This window comes from Rhipicephalus sanguineus, unplaced genomic scaffold (assembly GCF_013339695.2).
Source record: "Rhipicephalus sanguineus isolate Rsan-2018 unplaced genomic scaffold, BIME_Rsan_1.4 Seq1141, whole genome shotgun sequence".
NCBI classification, from domain to species: domain Eukaryota; kingdom Metazoa; phylum Arthropoda; class Arachnida; order Ixodida; family Ixodidae; genus Rhipicephalus; species Rhipicephalus sanguineus.
The window spans coordinates 2,418-21,776 of record NW_023614396.1 but is presented as its reverse complement, the minus strand read 5'-3'; the positions used below and the strand labels follow the sequence as shown (position 1 = coordinate 21,776).

General features: G+C 43.0%; 1 long non-coding RNA gene across 2 annotated transcripts; it reads right to left on the bottom strand.

Moving 5' to 3' along the window:
* Positions 1-226: 226 nt before the first annotated feature.
* On the bottom strand, positions 227-15,586 carry LOC119376279 (uncharacterized). 2 transcript variants are annotated; one of them, XR_005180542.2, is made up of 3 exons: positions 15,443-15,586; positions 2,400-2,634; positions 227-407 (listed from the first exon to the last, which is right to left on the bottom strand). It is a non-coding gene; the product is annotated as an uncharacterized LOC119376279 (long non-coding RNA). The 2 variants fall into 2 exon arrangements; XR_005180541.2 differs by having other exon boundaries at positions 2,400-2,638; positions 15,443-15,584.
* Positions 15,587-19,359: the final 3,773 nt, after the last annotated feature.

Sequence of the window (19,359 nt, the reverse complement as noted above, 5' to 3'; positions counted from 1 at the left end):
TTTCTCTCGCCTGCCTGGAATATTTTATTTTTAACCTTTGGCTAAAGATAGCTGGGTCACCCTGTATAAGTAGGCATGCGAATAGCACACCTTCGAGGGCCCCCTTTCTACGCATACACTTGCCGGCGCACGGTTTCTCGTGTAGTACGCCACGGCCGCCAGCAAAATCTGTAACTCATGACAATCAGCACTTGAAAAAGAAGACGCAGAGGCGTATCATTACTGAAAAAACGTTTTATTTCGTGAAACTAATCCTTGTCGATTGACGTCTAAGCATTAACGCCACCTCAGTTACCTAACACTACTAGGCCCGGTACCTACTTGCTGCTGCTAAGAAAAATAACCATAATTCCTTCTTGCCGAGGCGGGCTTGGAGTGCCATTCGCAGAAGTCGGGTTTATGAGTTCCTGCAAAGGTGAAAAAGAAAATTACAAAGCGTTATTTTTTCTTGCTCTTGAATACGGTAACGTTGTAATTTTATTCGTTCTAAACATGTTTTCACAAATACACGAAGCACAAGTGGCTCGCAAAAAGTTGCAACGCAATGGCATCTGTACCTGAGCGTGGGCCCATACTTGAAAACTCTTAATTAACACCCCGGTTTCTTTTTCACATTAGTCATCAAATACAGTAAAATCGTACATGTTACCAGTGTTTAAAAGAATAACATACGTGTCCACTTGGCCAACCGTGGAGCGTCTCGTCATTATTCCTTCCTCAGTCATAAACAGCAACAATACTGAAGTAATATGGTGTCGTATATTTTAATACTAGTTTTGGAGGTATTACACATGTAGAGTTCGGAGGTTCTTATATTCTTTGCAAAACTTACATGGGAGGGGCAGTACCCCATCCCAACTCGGTCCACATTGCTTTTTTATTTAAGTGGGCTTATGCTCCATGGAATAAAAATAACACTTATAATTCAGGTTGCTCCTTTAAAGAGATGCTTAACCATTTCTGGCAATATTTAACAGCGAAGCCATTTAGGCTGGCAGGAACTAATGAACCGTTGTAAAAAAGTGCCATCATCGTGACGAGACGCGCTTTCTTCATTCTCTCTAACCATCTAGCTGTTAAGACATCGGTAACTTATGCTCCGTGTGCAAAACTCTTCAGATGGGTTATACGCCGCACGAATTGGGCAAGCCCTACAATTATGTACACCAGGGTGCGACTATCAAAACGACAAACGAGCACGTGGAACAGAGGTACACAAAAACAGGTAGAAATTATGGAGAAATAAATAATACAGAAAAAAAGAAAGTAAGATAGAGATAGATAGAATAGATAGATAGATAGAATAGATAGATAGATAATATATAGAGGATAGATAGATAGATAGATAGATATGATAGATATATAGATAGATAGATGATAGATAGATAGATAGATAGATAAAGCGATAAAAACAGGAACAGAACATAGAGAGAAACAAAGCGATAAAGAATTCACTTATCAAAATCAGAAAAGTATAGACAGAGAGAGAACAGATGCAAAGAAACAGACATGAAAAGAGAGAGAATAACAGAGCGCAATACGAAAAGGGATAAAAATAGAGAGGTAAAAATACAGACACGAAAAAGATATTGAAAAAAAACACAGGGCAAGATAGAAAGAGGAGGAAAGATGGCAATAAAGAGAAGCAGAGATAGAGAGCGCAAGAAGAGGAGAGACTGAAAGAGATACAAAGAAAGACAGAAAGAAAACATAGAAAGAGAGAGAAAGATATGAAAGAAGCAGACACGAAAAAGAGGTAGAAAAAAGAGAAAGCAATACAGAAAGAGAAAGATAGAGAGAAATAAGGAGAAAGAAAGAGACAGAGAGGAAGAAGAACAGATAGAGAGATAGAAAAAGGGAAGGAATAAATTAAGATAGAATGAGCGAGAAAAAGAGAGATATATATAGAGAGAGAAAGAAAGAAAGAAAACATAAAGAGAAGGAAGTGAGGCCACCCAGCTGCGCTATTTCTTCAGGCTTGGCGCCACCAGTGCGAAGCTGCCACAATTTGTTTAAAGCTGTTAACGTAAAATATAAGCTGTTCAATTTCTAACGCATTCTTTACTGGCAGTACGGCAAACCGTTCTGGTTGGTGAAGATGCAGAGCATAAAATGTGTACCTCACTGAATCAGGGAGAGAGAAGCATGTAAACGGGATATCGATTGACGTGCTTACATTCACTATGTCGCCGCCTTAGCATGCTCCAAACTTTCAGTCATGCATTCTTTACGAAAAGGCGGTTCTGTAGCTTAAAAATCGCGGAGCCAGAGCTTTACGTTATTGTACACTGCATTTGTTTACCAAATGTAGTGCCATTTTGTAATGCTTGTTCTCTCTAAGGAATCGAATTGTTCTTAATTTTATTTGAATGGTTATGGCTTAATTGCATAAAACATACCTGCTACGTCTCGTCATCTCCTGGCAGAGTCGCAGCAGTAATAGTTGCGGCAGTTGTTCCAGCGGAGGCTATCAGCAATCCAATTGCTACCGGCGGCGCAAATATTGCAGTAATCCCGGCAGCACCTAGCAAAAAGGTGTTTGCAGCTGATGTCCCGTCCACGGTTTTCTGACGATCCTTGTCGCTAATGGTTCCCATCGTGGCTTCCGCTCTACTTCCGGACAAACTCTTCTTTCTAGCTGTTAAAGAGGAATTGAAACACAAAGGATATCCAGTGTAAGTCCGTGAACGCACTTAAGGTGACTAGTTATTAGAAAATTACACGGTGTATATAGTTGTTTACCTGAATCACTGCACTCAATTAGATACAAACAGAGTATCCGCCCTTTGCTAGACCACGATGGAATGAACACGATAAAAATGACATTGTAAAGAACGTGAGAGAGTGGCCAGTGAAAACTATAGTTAAAATTTGGGTTATTATACCGGAAAAAAAAAGTGTTAAATTTGGGTTACAGTTATTTTGCCCTGTTGATTAAGCACGGCTAGAGGGGCATATTTTTAAAACTCTGCTGAAAATCATTATGAATGATGCGGGAAATATCTTTATAAATTTCGAATCATGACTTGCCCATTTTAATAACAAGAAATAACAGACAATAATACCAAGGAAAGTATAGGGCATGTTATTTGTAGTAATTCGGATATAAATGTGAAGAGAGTAAACTGAACGAAAAAATAACTTGCCGCCGCCAGGGAGCGACCCTGCGACCTTCGAATAACGCGTCTGATGCTCTACCACTCAGCTACGGAGACGGCCATCCTCCCGTACAGTTTATGGGGTATATATGGACACTTCAACTTAGGAGTGTTAGTCGGCGCCCATCGTAGCAGTCTATCGCAGCGCTAACACTCCTAGGTTGAAGTGCACATGTATACCCCATAAAGTGGACGGGAGGATGACCGCAGCCGTAGCTGAGTGGTAGAGCATCGGACGCGTTATTCGAAGGTCGCAGGATCGGTCCCTGCCAGCGGCCAGTTATCTTTTCGTCCACTGTACTTTCTTCAAATTTATATCTTAATTATTACAAATAACACCCCCTATACTTTCCTTGGTATTATTATCTGTTAATTCTGATTAATATTATGTCTAAAAAACGACCCTAAAAAAGTTATTTTCTTGCCCTTTGTAAACATCTTCATATTTACAATTTTTTTGTTTAAAGCTCATATTTCTGCTGACTATTTCGCGTAAGCTAGGCGTTCGCTCTTCCCTAATTTTAGTCTGAGATCTTTATCTCTTTCAGCAAATTTGATAAGATAGGTGCCAAGGAAGCATTCAGCGAATTTCCTACATAAAGTGATCAATAAGTACACAACAGATATGAAGTACTCTTTGTTCAATAGGTGTAAAATATTTTGAGAAAGAAGACGCAACAGTATTTCTTCGAAAGATATTTTAGTTGCTGAAGAACAATAACTAATGTCGCCGAGACCAGTGACAACGTGATCTGCTCGGGAACCGACTCTCTTTCTCCTCGAGTTCGAGAAAAATAAACATTTACTTTAAAATGCTCATTTGGAGAGCACGTACCTGCCTCTTGTTATAATTTTAGGCAATGACCTAACGGCGGTTCTGCTATCATGGTCGTGCCTTTATGGACTCTGTCATGGCCCCGCTTAGCAAGCGTTCATAAAGTGCTCCATTTGTGAGTTGTGTGTGTCTGATACCACCATGCACTAGAGAAACAAGAGGGCACAGCGTGCGATCGTGTGCTCTCAAGTAGAAAAATAGTAAGTGCAACTTCGCTGGCCGGTAATAACCAAACGTAACAAGTGTGTAAACGAATAGATCGATGTCGATCTATCACATCGCGTTTTTGTTCTTTACACACTGATCCGTCAAGAAAATACAACAGCATGGAAAGTTAGATAATTCTGCGAGTCAATTCAGCAGCCAACCAGAATGCACGGTAGGAGAGAAAGGCTCTAAAACAATCAGTGATACAGTAGCTATGTACCTCCATGCGGCGTATACCAAAGTAATGAGAAAAGTAATAAACGTTATTGAAATGTGACACATGTACAAGAATGACTGTATCTTTGACTTGAAGAGGAGATGCTCTTACTAGGGGGAAAAATCGTAAACTCAAGACAGAAGAAACTAAAGGAATTCTTAATCGGCTCTTGCGCTCACTCCTGCAACGCCAAGTAATATCATTCTAATTGCAGAAATAGATGAATGACAGGCTTTCAAGTTTCATTATTTCTTTTTAAGATGATCTTCTGTAGATTGCTTTCATCATTGATCTCAACCAACAAATTTCAATCATGAAGATCCCTAGAAACAATAGCAGAATAATCCTTCGCCGAGATTTGGTAGGCGTTCAGGCAAGCCTATGAATGCCACAGTTCCAATGGGAAGAGCGAGCGTCCCTGGGCCGTCGTGGCTTTGTTATAGGAGAAAAATAGGTTTTAAACCACGAAACGACTGATACAAACACAGAATGCAGGAAACCCGCAGGATCATGCTCGTGCGTAATTAATTCGGACCAGTCATGCTGTTTTCGCCCTATTGCATCTGCCGTCTAAACAGCCCTCATCTACTTTTCTTCTGTTGTCAATCATCACCCCACCGCTGCAGTTTGTGTTCGCTTCTCAACGCCAGCTTATTAAAATGGACACAGAAATAATTCTGAGTTTTGCCGCTTTTGTTAACATATAAATAGGCTGCGAGACAAAAAGAGTGATAGAAAATGAAAAGAACGCGAGTTCCCGCGCACATAGGCGCCGCAATTGTCCTCTACCATGTTTGGATGTGCTCGGCGGAAGAATTGGACATGCGATCAACGTACATCGTGACTATTTCTTCGTTCCGCTGCTGGTAGTAGTGATCTCTTTATTGCACCCAAAAAGAGGGGACCAGTACGAAGACTGGCTTCTCTTCTGAAGAGCAGCTTATTACATCTATCCACAATACATGCACGGGTAACTAGTCAGTACAGTTCTCGTGGGAAGTCCTCCCGCGACAGCAAAGACGCTCGGTTTTTCCGAAACGTAGACGCTTTTATTTGCAGTGCAAAGCAGATATTTTAACAAAGTTATATAGTTTTTTTCCCCGACCGTTAAAACTGGAGACCCGCTTATAGCCTACGAGCCAATTTTCCGTATCCTCGAAGCTGTCGCCTTGGTAGGGCTCTTGTGGTTGTGGTGAATCAACGGCATTATTAGATAGCATCGCTTGGGCGTAGCAGTTGCGTGAATGCTGACTGCCGCCGCAGACCATAGGCATTCAAGCAGAGAGCCGAGCTCGGGGAGCTTATCCCGTATACGGTGAATAGTGCGTTGGTCAGCATACGTTCATTCGGCCAGCTCCAGTCTTTCGACGCACGGGTTACGCTACTTCACCTCTGCCGGGCTGAGAATGGTGGCTCTGTCCTACTAGTTAAATCGTAATACGGTCATCTGCCGAGCCGTGGTATAGGGCAGAGGAATAATTCTGACCACCAGCGAATATTTATCTTGCACCAACATTGGAGCGAGAGGTCGTGTTTGGAATTGTCGCGCACCGTAATAACGGCAGCAATGCCGAGACTTCAAGGCGTTCTCTCCAGCGTAGCACTTCTGCGTCAGGGTAACTATGTCGTAACACACGTCGGACAGAGTGTGCACCAAGCTTGTAACAAATAAGTAGTGATAGGTTTTGAGTCTGGGCCCCCACGCTCCGAAACGAGTGTTAACCAGTTTGCTAGACGCCGAGGCTTGCAGGAAATGAATATAGTTGAACAATGTGAACGCGAGTTGTGCCTGCAGAGCAAAACAAATGTAAAAAGGAAATATTCTCTACGACGGCTTCATTGGCTTTTGCGGTTGTGCATAAAAAGTCCTCTGCAGGGTAGCATATAAAGCCATCGCCGAGAATTGTACAATCAGGAAAATTGCTCCTTTGAGAAAATTTCATGTCACATGTTCATTTTTCTTGCGTCTTTAAGGGGGCTGCTCAAAACGCTGACAGACGTAACAAATAAGCTGATGCCACTGATGCCACCCTTAACCAGTGTCCTTCGGCCAGGCCGCAAGCTTTAAAACTCTTCGCTTACGCATCCCTTCTACAACTCCCAAAAGAGAGATTGCGACCGTCAGCTCCGCTAGTCTCCAATTTTCACCGAGTGGAATGATGACGAGTTTTGTAATATTTTGCTGAATTTATTTATACAGGAGTTAAGCGTTTCGAAAATTAGGTAGAACAATAGGCGAGATGTCGTACTCAAGAAAACTACAGTATTGTTATCAATCAACCAGACGCGTGTTCACTCTAGGCCAAGGGGGCCAAACGAAAGCTAGTTGAATGGTTAATGGCGCAGTGTAAGGAAAAAATTGAAAAAAAAAAAACATCACTTTGCTTTCTATGCAATTTGGGAAGTGTGAGCCTCCGTCCAAATTTTCCACGTTTGTGATTTTCTTAAAAAGTATTTTCTTGGGCTGAAAACCAGATTTTCCGGAAATAGGTGGCGCATCCTAAGAAAAGCCCCTCGTATGCGCTGCGTGCTTACGGTCCATTTTGTAAAAAAAAGCTCGTGTAGGAAAGCCAAAATGCTTGCCTTGGAGTGAGCTGCGTATAAGCAATTGTCAGGTAACTTCTAAGGCAGTCCGAACACGATCTGCGTCTTTTTATTTGCACTTGTTCTTCGGAGAGCGTCTATTCGAGCACTTTCAGCTCCTTGCTTCATTACACCTTGTGTCTGTCGCGCCTGTCGATAAGTTGAGATGCTGAGGGTAAAAAAGCTCTTCAGCAAGTGTAAATTTCGTGCCAACCATTATAGCTCTCTTGTACATGAGTGCAAATGCCGGTGACGTACTGAGGTGCCGACCGCTGAACCATCAAGCTCTTTATCGTTGAACCTCTCAGCCCTTTCAGCGTCGTTCGAGGCGAATCGCGTGCATGGTAATAAAGGGTATGATCTAATACATAGGAATATTGGTTGTGATGAAATGAGACAGAATTGCGCGTGCAAACTGCGCGCTGCAAGTGTTGAGCTAATGGGAATTGCGTCGCAGAGCCCTTGCTGTCTTTTCTGGCCAAAATACAGTGAAGTTGATGGAAAGAGTTGACCACAACCGACAATACATTGCGGATAGAACTGCAGGACAGCTCACAAAAGAAGCAAGGGAAGCAAGACGACATGCCCGAAAGTGAAAAATTGTATTTGGCAATCATTACCAGAGCTTGTAGCTACTAAATGAAATAGTTGAACACTGTTTGCTGCAAAGCATATTCGCTTTTCAGCTGCTTTTTAACTTGAAATTCGATTATCTCAAAAACATGTTTTTTATCACTTAGGTACCACTATCTCCTATGTATTCTAAGTTAACTAGCTGATTATTTTTTCTTGTATTCTATTATATACACTTTACAGTTCGTGTGTTACAAATTTTCAAATATGTAAATTAACTCAAAATTTAGGTCATGGAGTTAAAAATTCAACAGAAAGTTTGGAAAAAAAAGGATCCATGAATTATGTGGGTATCCCGTTTAGTCACTCAGAAAAGGGTACCTCAAAATGGCGAAAATGCATAGGACGTATGGAGCTTACCCCGTGCCCTTAAAGAATGGAAACAGCAGTGAGTTCAACAAAAGCGGACTGAAGATACGTCGCCCACCAATGCACTCGGATGTGATAAGTCTTGGTGGTCCATGACTTTGGGACAGCGAGACGCCAAATGACGAAATATTCGTGTAGGATAGAGTGCACGCCTTCTACTTCTACGCTATTTGAGGTGACGTCGGTCACCAACTAAAGCTCAGATAGCAGCAAACTAATACGTTTGAGTTCCGAGGAATCGTAAAATGAAAGCCTACGCCAAATATGTTATGTGGTATGCTGAACTTCTCGTGGGAAAATGTGCTTGACCGACTTCTATGAGCACGCCAGTTTACGAAGTATTTAAACTGCTTTCTTCATCCCTTCCCCCCAGCGTAGGGTAGCAAACCGGACGCGCGTCTGGTTAACCCCCTGCCTTTCCTTCATTTCCTTCCTCCTCCTCCTCCTAAACTGCTTTCTTCTGTCTGCTATTTAACGTTATTGAGAAGGAAAAGATGCAGCGGAAAGAGTGTCATTATAGCTCCTAGAAACGCCTTGGATTTCACAGCTATGGTTTACTTTACCACACAACAAAAAGTGGCAAGCAAATTGAACCTGCGCTGATCGGCTAGCGGCATACTTCGGGGCTCATACAGGGACAAATATCTGTCCAGCCAACCTCACCTGGCTTCGCGTTCTCTTTCCTGAGGTTGTATGATGATAGTGAAGGCCTCGATTCTGCAGTAACAGCGACGGGTTGTGGCGGTACTTGCAAGTGAGTCGAGGTGTAGCCTGTCTCACAGCAGTTTATCCGAATGTCGGAGTGTCGTTGAATATATATGGCACTTCTTGAGAGGGAAAGGCGGAAGCTTGCACACGGTGGTAGGAAAGGGTAATTGTGAGATGACGCGGTCGTAGCGTCCGAAGAAGAAGTGCAGCGGGAGGGCACAAACTGTTCCTTCTCTCCACCAAACTTGTCGTCATATGACCACGCACGGCTGGCTCGCAAAAGATACGCGGGTGAGAGCGAACCCACGCAAATAAAGCAGTTTGCAAACGTTTCGCAATAGCGGTTCACAAACGCCGGCGCGCGCTGCATGCTTCGCCCCTCCACAGGTTTCAAGTTAGTGGAGCTGAAACAGCCTTCTGTACATGCTTCGCCCATCCCAAGTCTTTGTGTTTGTTCTTCATTGAAATGTCATTATGTTACACACGCCGCTGCTGTTCGATCATTTTTATTTTCATTCCTGTTCTGTTTCCTTGCATATTGCCCAGCCTGCTTGAACCGTGAGTCTGCAGCGCAAACTAAATAAATAACAAAATTAGTGAACAACCGCAGCCGACGGATCCCACAGTGTGTTGCGCATGCATAATGATATCACCGAAAGCTCTGTCTGAGACGGCATAGAATTGGAGGCGAATTGCATAAGAAGATGCAACGGTGCCTTCCATCTGCCACATTTAGAACGAGCATAACGTTGTCGCACTTGTAACCCCTTTCACCATTTTTTTCCTTCGCAGCTGGCTACCGCTTCCCCTCTCCGCCTTTTAACCAACAGCGCACAACAATAACTCTTAGATTCTGATCAACCCACCCTCCTAGAAAAATGCAAAAGTGTCAATTTAAATGAAATGGTAAGACCCGGGCTCTCGATATTCTCCTCTACGGAAGGAGCTTCCACAGAAGCCAGCTGCTAGCGCTTCTTAGCCGAGAATAAAGAAATCATTCCTTCGCTGAGATGTAGTGCTCTCGGTAAAAAATTATTGCTAATGAATTTCAGCCGTGCGGCCGCAACGTAATGAGGGACCTCACGAAAATAAATGCGGAATTTTAGAATCTTATCATTCGTTAGTTTTCACAAAGACGACAACTATATTTCATACTTGCTCACCAGAACGAACCAAAATACATTCTGAGATTCTACAATGAAGGTGGGGACCGAGCCCAGGACCTCTCCAAAGTTGCGGTTACAGGTCACAGCGACGGAAAAGGTGTTTCTTTGTCCACTTTATGCGTATGAGTGCATGTGATAATTACTACACCGCACTTAGAAAACAGCAAATGAAGTCTCCCACGCTTTCCTTGACCTAAATTATCAGCTGAATTCAATTTATACTCTCCATTGAGGGGCTCCAAAACAAGGTTATAATAAATTTTGCTTTCCCTGCCCTTGTTTCACAATGGATGTTTTATTGTTGCCTATATACTTGTTCGTTTGTAATCGCATGTGATTTAATACGCCAGCTGTATGGCCGCAATTTTCACAGTGATTGTTACACTCTGTTCCGCCTGCTGTCCAAACAGATTCCTTCAGTTGCACGTGCACTTTAATGTTCGGGCTGGTCTCCAAATATAGTCCTTCAATTACACGTGCAGTTTAAGTGGCCAGAACTGTATTTGGAAGTGTAGGGACGCCTTGCCTATACAATTTAGATAATGACATTGTACATGAGAAAATTGCCAGAGTGGCACCTAACAGTCCACATGTAAAACACGCTACCTTGATAATAAATCGTCGTCTATTGCATTTATTAAGGGTCTGTTTTTTGTTTTGTCTTAATTTAATTTCGTTAATCCAGTATAATGGAGCGTTTTTTTAAATCAGTATTCACAGCTTTCAAGTATTGATTTTCATGTCGGTTTCACTAAATGTGACGCCCGGGTATGCGACAGTGGCCATGGAATATGAATGTGAGCAGTGTGCTTGTTGAAGTCAATTGATTCTCATTATTCGAGCGATCTTATGGGACAATTGCACGGCAATGTTCAACTTTTAGCGCATTTGTGCCATCACCAACAATAACGTTTTTTGTGTTCCTGTCGGACATGCAGGTCACGCACGTCATCACTCGAAATTATATGCATTTACTTAAAAATTGATTGCTTTGACTACCCATTTTCGCGCCTAAAACGCGCTTTTTAATGCCTACAAATCCGGCCCCTACTCCTCATACTTCGCACAGCTTCTCCAGCATAGTATACCATAATGCACCATCATTTTCCTTACCCACAAATTCCTCATTGCTTACCAGCATTCTCGCGACACCGGGCGCAGTCACCCAACGTTGCACACTATTTGCTGCTGCATGCCAACATCGCCCAAGAACTCCCACCATTCTTTCCATTTTATTCATCCCTCGTACACCGTGACCCCACAATTGGCCAGTGCCTCCCACTATAGACACCATGATTTCATGCATATTCAGCTTTATTCCCCCAGTATCCATCATCTTTTCCAGTATCCACCACGGTAGTTCTTCCAATAGGGATGTTTCAATAAACTTAGCATCTATGCTCTAACGCGACGCTGATGTTACGTCGGACTATATAGTAGAATTTAGGCGCCAGTGTAGTCGATGGGTCTGGTAAGCGCACCATATGATCATAACTAACGAAAGTGCAGAGAGACGTCCATACACCTCGCAACGTTTGTCTCAAAGAATAATAATAATAATAATAATAATAATAATAATAATAATAATAATAATAATATAATAATAATAATAATAATAATAATAATAATAATAATAATCAATCAATCAATCAATCAATCAATCATTTATTTAACGTGCCCAGGAACAACCGTAAGGTCTTTGTGCAGGCGCACGCAAAAAAAACAATAAAAATAAACTATACAATACAGACAGTCTTCAGAAATAAAAAGAGCAAATACACGTAGACAAAGAGAAATGAACACAAAATGGGAGGAGTAAAATAAGACAACACGAGAAATATTGAAGGGGAATGAAAAATTAGATTGCATATATACAACTATGCGGAAAGGCGGAGAAGGGAAGACTTTGTACATTGTGCCATACTATGTCAAAACAGTACAAAGCTCGGATAAAAACAATGATTGTGGACTATGAAAAATGTCAAGATCAAGAAAATTAACATTATAGAGACTTTGTATTCTGTGAACGGTAGAGTGTTGGAAGAAGCAGGCGGGTACATGAAACGGTCTGTTCTCTCTGGTTAACTTACGCGGAATTCGAAAATTTACACAATTGAGAAGTACAGGGCAGGATATGATACCGTGGACTAGCTTGTAAAGAAACAAGAGATCAGAACGATTTCGTCGGCAGTGAAGTGATGGCAATGATAATAATTCAGCAGTATTTGAACGAGATTTTTTAGCAAAGCGATGGTTATATATGCTAAGGAATTTTTTCTGGACTCGTTCAATGGTGTTACCGCTGGATTGAGCAATGCCATTCCATATCACGGACGCATACTCCAGTTGAGGAAGACATAGCGCGGTGTACAATTTTCGGAAGGGCATAGGAGAACGGAATTCTCTAGACAATCTGCAAACACAGCCTAGGGTGCGAAGACCCCGCAAAGCAACACGCTTAGCGTGAGCAGAAAAGTTTAACGTGCTATCAACAACAACACCAAGATCACTGATTTCATAAACCTTGCATAAGGACACAGAATTGACAGAGTATTGAAATGACACGCTAGATGTTTTGCGAGTGATAGACATGAATTTTGTCTTCGAGGCATTCAGAGAAAGGTTATTAGCGTTGCACCATTCGGAAAAAGAGCGCAAATCTGACTGCAGCAAGCGACAGTCGTTAACTGAATGAATTTCCTTAAAAATCTTGATGTCATCGGCATACAAGAGGAAAGAAGAATTACGAATGGCAAAAGAAACATCATTAACGTAAATTAAAAATAGGAGTGGGCCTAATACTGACCCTTGAGGGACCCCACTAGTCATTTTATACAAAGAAGACGTTTGGCCATTTACCGCTACATAACAATATCTATTGAGCAGATAGCTCTGCAGGAGATTCACAACCGACAAGTCAACATCAAATTGCGCAAGTTTAACCATAATCAGTGTGTGGCTGACTACGTCAAAAGCCTTGCTCAGGTCACAGTAGAGTACGTCAACCTGTCCTCTCTGAGAAATAGGTGTGGAGATCTGCGTCATGAAACTAGCAAGATTTGTGGTAGTTGAGCGGCCAGCGAGAAAACCATGTTGATTAGGAATCAATGAGCTTTTAACACTAAAAGACAATATTTTGTGAAGAGCCAGCTCGAAGATCTTTGATGTGGCACATAGTAGAGAAATCGGGCGATAATTAGAAACATCTGTTTTAGAGCCCGACTTAAATACTGGGAAAACACGAGCAGTTTTCCACATGCTAGGAAATGTGGAAGTGTCCAGGCAGTTATTAAATATCGTAGTCAGTACTGGGACAAATATACTACTATAAGCTTTTAGTATGGCGGAGGGGATGCCATCTGGGCCACATGATAAGGATGGTTTTAAGCACTTAATGCATTCGCAGATAAGATTTTCATCCAGCGACAAAGCACTGGGTGAGCGAACTGCCTTAGGCTGTCTGATATCAGTGCTAGAGTCTGAGGCCTTATAAACGGATGAGAAATGTGCGGCAAAACAGTCAGCGACGGCATGCACTTCTACCCCATTTGAGTCTAGTAGTCTGAAAGACTCTCCGCTTTTGCTGGACCGTTTACGTACATACTTCCAAAACTCAGCTGGCCTGTCAGAAGCGCTTTTTTCTAAGAATTCAATATACGAACTATGATCCCGTTTATATAGGCGTTTAGCGAGAGTTCGAAAAAAGCTGAACTCTTCCTTCCACTCGCTCGATGGAGAACATTTAGATTTCTTGTGTGCGCGATCTTATGCTTCAGTGCACTGATAAGTTCAGATGAGAACCAGTGGGGATATTTACGTTGTTTATGTGTGTATTGGGGAATAAAATTACGCATGCTGCTCAGTACAAGCTCCGCAAACTGATCAACCTGGTCATCAACATTCGGTTTGTCAGTAACCTGTGACCAGTCAACGGTGGACAAGTGATGATAGAGGCCCGTGTAATCACCTCGCTTGAACGCAAATCTTGGAGATTTGTTTACGTAACTGCTGTAGCTCGTTGTTTCGGCTGATGCAGATAATCTTACGTTAAGTGGTGGGTGGAATTTGTCCGGACGTACAAGAGAGATGTTGGAGCGGGAAACTTCAAGGGGTTGATCGTTTGACACACACAGGTCTAAGACGTTGCCACTGGAATTGACGACTGAATTATGTTGCACTAGGGAATTAAACGCCAGAAAGTCCAAGAGCAGGCTGCACTTTTTCTCTGTGAAATGATTGTAATGAGAAAAGGTAAGCGTGCTCCAGTCAATTCCAGGTGCATTGAAATCCCCAAGAACAATAATTCTGTGCCCACTATGAGAAGATATCACAAGTTCAATAGAAGACATGACATCGTGAAACGAGGCAGGGGAAATGCTGGGCGGTAAATAGAAGCATCCAATCAACAATTTTTCAACAATTTTCAACAATTTATTATTATTATTATTATTAATAATAATAATAATAATAATAATAATAATAATAATAATAATAATAATAGGGCATAGGCTGCTGCTCGCTTACTGCTTCGCATGACATTGACTCTCACAATACATCGGACCAACTGCTATTTTTTTTTTTTCAAGTCATCGTTTGCAAGCAAGCCCAGCCCTTCGCCATACAGTTTTAGGAGGCTATAACTGCAGTTCTTCCAATTCAAGGAAAGAGAAAAGTTGAGCTATCTAAAAACTGAATAAACGAGAGAACATAATTTAAGCGGTAAGGCAAATTACGCAGCATCACCAATAACAATAACCGCCGAAACATGACTGCGCATACCATCGAAATCGTTTGGCTGAAACGTAATGAAGACAAGCACAGATGGGACCATTAGTAGTGCCGATATCTAATTCGTTTACAGCAATTTAATTTGAAACGAAGTAATATTGCACAAAATCATCATATTATAAATGTAAACCCTTTTGCGTTTTGATTACATTAACCTGGGGTGGATTAACGACATGATGTAAGGATGGACTTTGCAGTATGTTCGACCACCTGTTGTTATAAAAATGGAACTATATTATAGTCAAATAGGCATTGTGCTCTGGCGGGCAAAATAGAAGGAATGACGTTGGGAGAGATCTCGTAAGACGGCATCGTGTAACGAACGCCAGCTGCAAGAAAGGGGGAGAGAGGAGGCATTGCGCGGTCTGAACGAGGAAGTAAGGAGCGAGCCGAACGCAACAGTCCTGCAATACCACAACTACACATGTGGTACGGCATCATGGAGGCATTTGAATTCTTTTTCCCAACAACGTCCATTCTTATTGATATTGATGATGATGTTAGCCGTGGTATAGAAGGTAGGTTATTCGCTGACCATTGTGTTTCATTTTTAAATGCGGAGCATTTCTAGCGAACTTCTGCGACTTTGAGCGTATCTATCTATCTAGCCGCCTACGACTTTGAGCTCTCCTGTTCGCTTCGCTAGTGGTGTGCATACCAAAATTAGTATGACATGACATGATCGCATTACGAACATATATGACGGAACATGGGCTGATCGGCTAGCGGCAGAATTCGGGGCTCATAGAAAGACAAATAACTATCCAGCCAACCTCACCCGGTTTCACGTTCTCTTGCCTCAGGTTGTGTGACGATAGTGGGCCTCGACGCTGCAGCAGCAGCGGCGGGTAGTGGCGGTCGTCGCAAGTGAGTAGAGATGTAGCCCGTTTCACAGAAGTTTATCCGAACGTCGGAGTGACGCTGAATATATATGGTAGTTCTTGATTGGGAAAGGGGCAAGCTGGCACACGGTGGTAGGAAAGGGCAATTGTGAGATGGCATGAGGCGATGTGAGGTCTCTCTGTTCATTCCGCGTACGTTCTGGCGGTGTTAAGTCACAAAGTGGGCGGTGCACAGCTCTCTCCCGCCGAGAGGAAGAGGACAGCCAATCGTCAAGCGGCAAGCCATCCGGAAAGAGACGCGCATCGTTCGTCCTCGGCAAAGGGACCGTATACTTTAAATTGGAGTGTTTCTCGCCTTCAAATAAGTACAGTTGTTATACGAAAATTTATTTTTATTTCTTCTAAAGCTCAAACAGTTTCTGAATCAGCAATAGGTTTGCGTACTGATATTTATCAGTGTTAGTTTTTCTTACGTGGTCGCTATGTGGTGTCGCGCACGCGAAAAAAAAAAAAGAAGTAGCGCTTGGCGCAGTTCTTGAAAATGCCGTCCCACCGCACGTCTGGCTTGGCCCCCGGGTGTCGGATCGTCAAAGGGAGCTTCTGCTGGCTTTTATGAAAAAGCACCCACAGATCGCGACGCCGTCGTGCCCGCTGGGTTCGTCGTTCACGAGTGAGGACCGGGACGACATGCGGCTGTAGCTCGTCGCGCTTTTGAACGAAGAAGTCCCTGCGCGTAAAATCACAGCCCAGTTGCAGGCCCGTTCGTTTCGTTCGCACCGTTCGTTTCGAGAACCGAAAGAGACGCCACCCTCTCTCATGTCTTCGAACGCATCTCGCACTTCAACCGCTCTGCCTCTGCTTCGAGAAACACAGCAAGAGAAGAACCCGTTGCAAGCGCCATTTTCTCAAAATCACCTGGTGCGGCAGCCGCCGTATCATGCCGTGCGAAGCCGTTTCTTTGCTCGAGAGAACGAGTGCGAAAGGTCTCGCGCTCCGTTCGTTTGTAGCAGGCAGACGACATGCTCGTTATCACGCGGTATGACATCATCAAAAAATAAAAGGTCAAGCAAAAAAAAAAAGAAAGAAACGGCTACGCCCCTCAGAGACGTTGTTTCTCCGGCTTCGGCCAACCGCGTGCCCCGCCAGAACGGGCGCAGAACAGAGATCTCCGATCGCCCCCGAGGTGATCATAGCGTCCGAGAAGAATTGCAGCTGGAGCGCTGAAACCGTCCCTGTTCTCTACCAAGCGAGCTGTCACATTACTATCCACGGCTGGCTCGCAAAACATACGAGGGTGCGCGAACCCACGCAAATAAAGCGTTTCCCAAAAGTTTTTCGACATACAGCTGCTGGCTCAGCATCCGTAATGAGTCACGGCACACGAGGATTGAAATTACATCCTGCAGCAAATGACATACACAGGGCAGTAGCATCCAAACATCGGCTATATAGTGCGTTGACGATAGACTAACTAGGTGAGGCACAGTGGAAACCGAGACTCAAACGGTACACTAAACTTGAAATATTCTCTTGGTGTGCCTAAACAACGTCAAAAATGTAGCATTCTCGTGATAGTGGGCGCGGTATCCCGAGGCTACCCACCATTTTGCTGGTACTTCCCAACATGGCTGCCATCCTTTCCACTTTACCCATCTCCCGTAGACCATGCCACCCGCCACTGCCGAGTACCTCCCACTATAAAAGTTATGATTTTAAGCATATCCCGTATTATTTCCACCATATCCACCATCTTTTCTAATATCCATAATGGCAGTTTTCCTATAGAAACTTTTTGATAAAAATGGCGTCTACGCTCTCGCGGGACGCCGACGTTATGTCGGGCAATAAGGCAGACTCTAGGCATCAGTGTAGTCAATGTGTTTGGTAGACCCACATATGCACACAACTAATCAAAGTGCGGAGAGACGTGGATTAGCTCGCAACGCTTGGCCGAAAGAAAAAAAAAAGAAATCAATAATGCTACATAGGCTGCTGCTCGCTTACTGCTTTGCATGACATCGACTGCCACAATGCGTGGGATCTACTGCTTTTTTTTTCTCTATTCATCGTTTCCAAGCAAGCCCAGCCGTCCGCGACATAGTTTCTGAAGGTTATTCCTGTAGTGATGCATATTGCACGGATGACAAAAAGTGAGCTATTTAAAATTGAATAAGTGAGCGAACATAAGTAAAGTGGCAGCACAAATTACGCAGCATAACCATTAACAATAAACATCAAAACATTATTTAGCATGCCATCGAAATCGTATGACTAAAATGCAATGAAGATAGGCACAGGTGGGAACAACAGAGATGCCTACGTATATTTCATATTTAACAATTTAATTTTAAGCAAATGAATATTGCAGAAAATGATGATGTTATAAATGTAAATCCTATTGCGCATGGATTTCCGTAAAAAGTGTTGGATGAATGGCACCATGTAAGGCTGGACTCTGCAATATGCTCGACCACCTGTTGTTATAAATTCAAGTTAATATAGTAAAATGGGCCTTCTGCTCTCGCGGTCAAAACAGAAGCAATGTCGTTGGGAGAGGTGTCGTAAGACGGTGCCGTGTAACGAACGCCAGCTGCAAGAAAGGGGAGGGGGAAGAGAGTGCACAGAGTGAATGAGGAAGTAAGCAGCACGCCGTTGCAACGACTTACGCAACAGGCCTGCAATACCACAACTAGACTTGTGTTACGGCATCATGGAGGCATCTGCATTCTCTTTCCCAAGAACGTCCATTATTAACGCAATAGCGTTAAAGAGCTCGTTTCGCACAAATTCCGGTGTCGGCGTCGGTGTCATCACCTTGTCCGTGACAAAAAAATCGAAAAAGGTGCAAATAAAAAAAAAATCGGCAGATTCCACTTCTTGTCAAAATCCGTTTTATGCGAAGCAGTGAGCGAGTACTTCTTTGCTGTACTTTATGGCATTGAACAAGCGTTACGAGGTGGATCGACGTGCTTTTGTAAGTGTAGTAGCTGTGCGCACATTTCGGGCTTACCAGGCACGTCGACAACACTGGCGTTAAAAGGGTAACTTATGGTGCTACGTAAAGTCAGAACTCACGTTAGAGTACATACGTCAGTATTACCGAAACTAAGTTTACTTTATTGTGAATTCATGTGAATATCATACGTAACTTTCGTGAATGTATTCCACCGTGGTCGAGCAATACTTCAATACAGCTTGCTGAATCAGAGGAATAAAATTTAGTGTTTATTTGACTTCTATAAAAGCGGAGCCAACGCTGGAACCACAGACGTTAATCTGATATGACACCTGAACGCAGAAGTACATATGTAGTGTTTATTGCTTTGTTGTAAAATTAGATAGCCAGCACAACAAACACAATGGATGTTGCACCGACATTACGTCTGCAGAGGCTGCTTTTCCAAACCAGTTTATAGGCCTGGCGTGGCTCTGTGGTAGAATACCTGATTGACACTCACAATGCTTGGGTTTGATTCCTGCAGGGTCTTAATTCTTATTCTTTCCATTCCTCGGGTCAACGCTGCCGATGTCTGTTTTTCTTAGCGCTCTGATCTAAATTACCAATGCGTGTTCTGACCATTCCTGGGTCGATGTAAACTGTCAGTCACCTGTGGTGCATACCCGTACACCGCGGCACGTGGTAAACGGGTATGTGCCACACGTGCCTAGAGGAAATTGTTTGACGACGTACGCCATATCCTTTTCACGTTATTCATGTCATGACCACGCAGTCATATTCGTCGAACTCTCTTATCCTCCCATGCCAATTTTGGTCAACACCATGTTAAGCAGAGATCACGAGAGCACCAAGACGTAGGCGGATAGATAGATAGATAGATAGATAGATAGATAG